This window comes from Oncorhynchus kisutch, linkage group LG15 (genome assembly GCF_002021735.2).
Source record: "Oncorhynchus kisutch isolate 150728-3 linkage group LG15, Okis_V2, whole genome shotgun sequence".
Lineage (NCBI taxonomy): Eukaryota > Metazoa > Chordata > Actinopteri > Salmoniformes > Salmonidae > Oncorhynchus > Oncorhynchus kisutch.
This window is the reverse complement of record NC_034188.2, coordinates 88,350,881-88,358,254: the sequence shown is the minus strand read 5'-3', so window position 1 is coordinate 88,358,254 and position 7,374 is coordinate 88,350,881. Positions and strand designations below refer to the sequence as shown.

General features: G+C 41.1%; 1 protein-coding gene across 3 annotated transcripts in view; it reads right to left on the bottom strand.

The window, feature by feature from the left end:
• The window catches only part of LOC109885904 (T-lymphoma invasion and metastasis-inducing protein 1), a 202,976-nt gene extending 195,980 nt beyond the window's left edge, over nucleotides 1–6,996 (bottom strand). For all 3 annotated transcript variants that reach the window (XM_031791258.1, XM_031791260.1, XM_031791261.1), the window contains exon 1: nucleotides 6,836–6,996. The gene's annotated coding sequence lies outside the window, so the exon portion shown is untranslated. The remainder of the gene's footprint in view (nucleotides 1–6,835) is intronic.
• Between the last annotated feature and the right edge of the window lie 378 nt (nucleotides 6,997–7,374).

The window sequence follows — 7,374 nt, the reverse complement described above, 5'->3', positions numbered from 1 at the left end:
GAGCAGTGAATTTCAAACACATATTCAACCACAAAGACCAGTGAGGTTTTCCAATGCCTCGCAAAGAAGGGCACCTATTGGTAGATGTGTTTTTTTTTAAAGCAGATATTGAATATCCCTTTGAACATGGTGAAGTTATTAATTACACTTTGGATGGTGTATCAATACATCCAGTCACTACAAAGATACAGGCGTCCTTCCTAACTCAGTTGCCGGAGAGGAAGGAAACCGCTCAGTGATTTCACCATGGGGCCAATGGTGACTTTAAAACAGTTCGAGTTTCATGGCTGTGATAGGACAAAACTGAGGATGGATCAACATTGTAGTTACTCCACAATACTAACCTAAATGACAGAGTGAAAAGAAAGAAGCCTGTATAGAATAAAAATATTCCAAAACATGCATCCTGTTTGCAACAAGGCAGTAAAGTAAAACTGCAATAATAACGTGGCAAAGCAACAACATTTTTGTCTTGAATAGAAAGTGTTATGTTTCGGGGAAATCCAATACATTACGGAGAACCACTCTCCATATTTTCAAGCATAATCGTGGCTGCATCATGTTATGGGTATGCTTGTAATCATTAAGGACTTGGGAGTTTTTCAGGATAAAAAGAAAGGGAGTAGAGCTATGCAGGACAATAGCCTAAAACACAAGGCCAAATCTACACTGGAGTGGTTTACCAAGAACAGTGAATGATCCTGAGTGGTCGAGTTACAGTTTTGACTTAAATCTGCTTGCAAATCTATGGCAAGACTTGAAAATATTTGTCTAGCAATGACCAACAACCAATTTGATTTTTTTTTTGTTAAGAATAATGTTGTACAATCCAGGTGTGCAAAGCTCTTAGAGACTTACCCAGAAAGACTCACTGCCAAAGGTGATTCTCATTTCTGTATTTACATTTTCAATAAATTTGCAAAGATTTCTAAAAAACATGTTTTTACTTTGTCATTATGGGGGTATTGTGTGTCGATGGATGAGAAAATCAATGTCATCCATTTTGAATTCAGTCTGTAACAGAAAACATGGAATAAGTCAAGGGAATGAATACTTTGAAGGGACTGTAGGTAACGCTTCACGATAATTGTGTACACTAATGTTACTATGCAGGTACAAAGCAATAGGGCCAAGATAAGGCGAGGACAGGGCCAGGACAGGGCGAGGACAGGGCCAGGACAGGGCGAGGACACGGCCAGGATAGGGCCAGGACAGGACAAGGCAAGGCTAGGGCCAACCATTTGGGTCTGGACAGCATTGCTGCAATAATGTCTGGACTGTTGAGAGAGCAGTAGGGGATGAGATCGTGATGCAGCTAGCTAGCCTGGAAGGTCACAGTCATATTAAAGGTCCCTATATGGGCGATTCCACGGTAACAGAATGATGCTGACACTCACATTTCTCACTTTAAAAATGTCAAACCAAAACCAAAGTTAAACAAACCATACAACTCTATGCACAACGGATTACTTTTAACAATTCCCACAGAAAATATTACAAAAACACATTTAAAAAAGTGCCGATGCAAAGTTTGGTAACAACAGAATGACTGTTCGTGCGGTTTGTGACATCGTTCTGTTATCGAACTTTGCATCTGCTTTCCATTTTTCTTCTAGTGCGACTATCCCTGATGCTTCTCCCTCTTTTCCCCCTGCCCCACTACAAAGTTTCTCCCTCCAGGCAGTCACTGAGTCCGAGGTGCTAAAGGGGCTTCTTAGGGCTAGGCCCCTTTTTTCTCTCCACTTCCGCCGTCCTCAAACAATCGCATGGCATGTTTTCGTTGTATAAACTCATGTAAATCGGACAGTGCAGTTAACTTAAACAAGAATTTAAAGCTTTCAGACGATATAAGACATTTATATATACATAAATGTTTAAAATCCATAATATTTATGATTATTTATTTGAAATTGTGTGCCCTCCAGTCTCACGCTAGCGGGATCCCTGGCTGTTACGTTCCCCAGGGAACGTAACACTAGCCCTATAAACTAATGTAAATCGGACAGTGCAGTTAGATTAAACAAGAATTTAAAGCTTTCAGACGATATAAGACATTTATATATACATAAATGTTTAAAATCCATAATATTTATGATTATTTATTTGAAATTGTGTGCCCTCCAGTCTCACGCTAGCGGGATCCCTAGCTGTTACGTTCCCCAGGGAACGTAACACTAGCCCTATAAACTAATGTAAATCGGACAGTGCAGTTAGATTAAACAAGAATTTAAAGCTTTCAGACGATATAAGACATTTATATATACATAAATGTTTAAAATCCATAATATTTATGATTATTTATTTGAAATTGTGTGCCCTCCAGTCTCACGCTAGCGGGATCCCTGGCTGTTACGTTCCCCAGGGAACGTAACACTAGCCCTATAAACTAATGTAAATCGGACAGTGCAGTTAGATTAAACAAGAATTTAAAGCTTTCAGACGATATAAGACATTTATATATACATAAATGTTTAAAATCCATAATATTTATGATTATTTATTTGAAATTGTGTGCCCTCCAGTCTCACGCTAGCGGGATCCCTAGCCCTAAGTTAAACTTGACCCCCATCTGGGTGAGATGGTTTAGTCCCTTTCTTCTTTAAGGTTGCTGCCTGTCTCTCCTTTCTAGGGAGGTTCCCATTACTTGGTTCATTCTTTATTTAAAGGGGGAGAACAAGCTGATCCTAACTTATAGTGCTATTTCTATATTTGTCCTGTTTATAAACTGACAAAAGTGTTGGAAAAACTTGTCAATTGACTGGCTTTCTTGATGTCTATAGTATTCTCTCGGGTACGCAATCTGGTTTCCGCTCAGGTTTTGGATGTGGCATTGAAACTTTAAAGGTCCTTAAGGATGTAACCATTGCCCTTGATTCTATGCAATGTTGTGCTGCTATTTTTATTGACTTGGCCAAAGCTTTTGATACGGTAGACCATTCCATTCTTGTGGGCCGACTAAGGAGTATTGGTGTCTCTGAGGGGTCTTTTGGCTGGTTTGCTAACTACCCCTCTCAAAGAGCGCAGTGTATAAAGTCAGAAAATATGCTGTCTCAGCCACTGCCTGTCACCAAGGGAGTACCCCAAGGCTCGATCCTCTGCCCCACGCTCTTCTCAATTTACATCAACAACATAGCTCAGTGCTCTCACCCATTTATATGCAGATGATACAGTCTTATACTCAGCTGGCCCCTCCCCGAATGTTGTGTTAAACGCTCTACAACAAAGCTTTCTTAGTGTCCAACAAGGCTTTCTCTACCCTTAACCTAGTTCGGAACACCTCCAAAACAAAGCTCATGTGGTTTGGTAAGAAGCATGCCCCTCTTTCCACAGGTGTGACTACTACCTCTGAGGGTTTAGAGCTTGAGGTAGTCACCTCATACAAGTACTTGCGAGTATGGCTAGACGGTGCACTGTCCTTCTCTCAGCACATATCAAAGCTGCAGGCTAAAGTTAAATCTAGACTTGGTTTCCTCTATCGCAATCGCTCCTCTTTCACCCCAGCTGCCAAACTAACCCTGATTCAGATGACCATCCTACCCATGCTAGTTTACAGAGACATAATTTATAGATCGGCAGGTAAGAGTGCTCTTGAGCGGCTAGATGTTCTTTACCATTCGGCAATCAAATTTGCCACCAATGCTCCTTATAGGACACTCTGTATTCCTCTGTAAACTGGTCATCTCTGTAAACCCGTCGCAAGACCCACTAGTTGATGGTTATTTATAAAACCCTCTTAGGACCCACTCCCCCCTATCCGAGATGCCTTCTGCAGCCCTCATCCTCCACATACAACACCCGTTCTGCCAGTCACATTCTGTTAAAGGTCCCTGGGTCGCTCCTCTTTTCAGTTCACTGCAGCTAGAGACTGGAACGAACCGCAACAAACACTCAAACTGGACAGTTTTATCTCAATCTCTACATTCAAAGACTCAATCATGGACACTCTTACTGACAGTTGTGGCTGCTTCGCGTGATCAATTGTTGTCTCTACCTTCTTGCGTGTTTTGGTGTTGACTGTGCCCAATAATGTTTATACCATGTTTTGTGATGCTACCATGTTGTGTGGCTACCATGCGAGTTGTCATGTGTTGCTATGTTGTTGTCTTAGGTCTATGTAGTAGAGGTCGACCGATTATGATTTTTCAACGCCAATACCGATTATTGGAAAGAAGGAAAAAAAGCCGATACCGATTAATCGGCCGACTTTTTTACATTTATTTGTAATAATGACAATTAGAACAATACTGAATGAACACTTATTTTAACTTAATATAATACATCAATAAAATCAATTTAGCCTCAAATAAATAATGAAACATGTTCGATTTGGTTTAAATAATGCAAAAACAAAGTGTTGGAGAATAAAGTAAAAGTGCAATATGTGCCATGTAAGAAAGCTAACATTTAAGTTCCTTGCTCAGAACATGAGAACATATGAAAGCTGGTGGTTCCTTTTAACATGAGTCTTCAATATTCCCAGGTAAGACGTTTAAGGTTGTAGTTATTATAGGAATTATAGGACTATTTCTCTCTATACCATTTGTATTTCATTAACCTTTGACTATTGGATGTTCTTATAGGCACTTTAGTATTGCCAGTGTAACAGTATAGCTTCTGTCCCGCTCCTCGCCCCTACCTGGGCTCGAACCAGGAACACATCGACAACAGCCACACTCGAAGCAGCGTTACCCATCGCTCCACAAAAGCCGCAGCCCTTGCAGATCATGGGGAACAACTACTCCAAGTCTCAGAGCGAGTGACGTCACCGATTGAAACTCTATTAGCGCACACCCCTCTAACTAGCTAGCCATTTCACATCGGTTACACCAGCCTAATCTCCGGGGTTGATAGGCTTGAAGTCATAAACAGCGCAATGCTCGAAGCATTGTGAAGAGCTGCTGGCAAAATGCACGAAAGTGCTGTTTGAATGAATGCGTACGAGCCTGCTGCTGCCTACCATCGCTCATATACCATATACCGATTTCCGATTGTTATGAAAACTTGACATCAGGCCTAATTAATCGGCAATTCCGATTAATCGGTCAACCTCTACTATGTAGTGTTGTCTCTCTTGTTGTGATGTGTGTTTTGTCCTATATTTATATATACTTTTTATTTTAAATCCCAGGCCCGCGTCCCCGCAGGAGGCCTTTGCCTTTTGATAGGCCGTCATTGTAATGAAGAATTTGTTCTTAACTGACTTGCCTCGTTAGATAAAGGTTAAATTAAATAAATACATAAAAATCTGTTCTTTAAGTAAAATGTGCTTCTGTAAAATTATCCATGGAAAGGATTTTTAAAAATTGTCCTTGGACATAGAGTTGTATTAACGAAGTTAAACAAAGCATACATTTTTTTGATATACAATCCGAGTCTCAGTATCATTCTGTTAACGTGGAATTGCCCATGTTCTCAGATACAGAGAGTGATGATTCTGTTAACGTGGAATTGCCCATGTTCTCAGATACAGAGAGTGATGATTCTGTTACCGTGGAATTGTCCATGTTCTCAGATACAGAGAGTGATGATTCTGTTAACGTGGAATTGTCCATGTTCTCAGATACAGAGAGTGATGATTCTGTTAACGTGGAATTGTCCATGTTCTCAGATACAGAGAGTGATGATTCTGTTAACGTGGAATTGCCCATGTTCTCAGATACAGAGAGTGATGATTCTGTTAACGTGGAATTACCCATGTTCTCAGATACAGAGAGTGATGATTCTGTTACCGTGGAATTGCCCATGTTCTCAGATACAGAGATTGATGATTCTGTTAGCCTACATCCTCCAACAAGGTCACCGTGTTAAATGCTGCTGCACAAATTAGTCAAAGATGCAGTCCCAAATGGCACCCTATTCCCTATATAGACCTCAGGTCAAAAGTAGTGTACTATATAGGGAATAGGGTGCCATTTGGGATGTAACGAATGACTAACTCTGTTTTTTGTACCAGGGTGTTGGTGATGATATGCAGAAGACTTGTCCCCAAAACATCAGTGGTAGACAAGACAGACAAGGGTCTAACAGTGTTCCAAATCTAATCAAATCTGCAGGATATTTAGTCCATCCTCCTACCACACACACAAGTCATTCTGATACCATTCGTTCATGATATGACCATGAGTACTACAGCTGGTCTCCAACTACATTGTCAAAATCAACACAATCAATGCTTATTATTCTACAGCTTGTCTTTTATGTCCTGCGTGTGCATTTGGTTTAATCAATAGCTTACAATAGACTGGTGTCAAGTTTAATTGGGGGAAAACCTGTAGCAAGGCAGGCATGTGATGAATAGTCTGTGTCTCTTTGTCAGAGTCACCCTGGGCTTCTCTGGTCAGTGACGAAGATACAACAGAGACATCACACTGGGGAGGGGGGGTTTACCTCTCACCGGGGCGGGGACTGGAACATATTGTGATGTGAATTATTGCTCAATGTAGCCTATACATTATAAAGGCTATAGGTGCCCTTCATGTGACGGAGGCATTGAAAATGATGCTAGGGCATTGAATGGGCGCGCACATGCATGCATACATTATTTATGGTCAACCAAGTGTCGGCTACATGGCGTGTGCAGTCATTTCAGCTTTGATGGCTGGATTTGACAAACACCAGACATCCTACCTGTGAGTTTAGCCTGCCTTAAACAATTAGACAAACGGTAGCCTTTCTATGAAAGAGAAATCTGCGTTATGCCTTGTTATTGACGCGGTCACGGTTATTGGCCCCGGTCTCTAGGACCTAGGGGGGGGAAGATATCTCGGCGTCAAACATCAGGCTAATTTATCCCCACCACATGATAAGAAAACAAACATTATGCATCAAAACATACCTGTTCATTACTCGCAGTTGACTATTGTGGCTGTCGTCCAGTGTATGCGGTGAATAGGACGCGCTGTGTAGAATATTGCATCGCTAGTCTGTGCCGCGGAAAGCTCCGTCTGTTGCCGCTACCATGTTGTTTCTACGCCACTACAGAGAGGAAGAGGCGAAGCGAGAGGTTTTACTCCGCCCAAAATCTGTCCACGGAAATAAATCCACCAAGTGAGGAATTTTTGTATGCAGGTCAATGAGAGCGTGTCAAAATTGATCAAAAAAAAATGTATTGCTCATTTGCTACGTGAGGTTTATTTGATCGAATAGAAATGTCGTAATGGTCAGGTTGTTTAGGTGCACTCTAGGTGGGGGGAGTAGCAACCTATGTCCGTGATAAATTAATGTCAATGAAGATTTAACCCGAGATGGTCCTTTTTAGGTTTTGAACGTTTATTAGTTAAAATATACTAATATACAAAAGTATGTGGACGTCCCTTCAAATTAGTGGATTCGGCTTTTTCAGCAACGGCCGTTGCTGACAGGTGTATAAAGTGG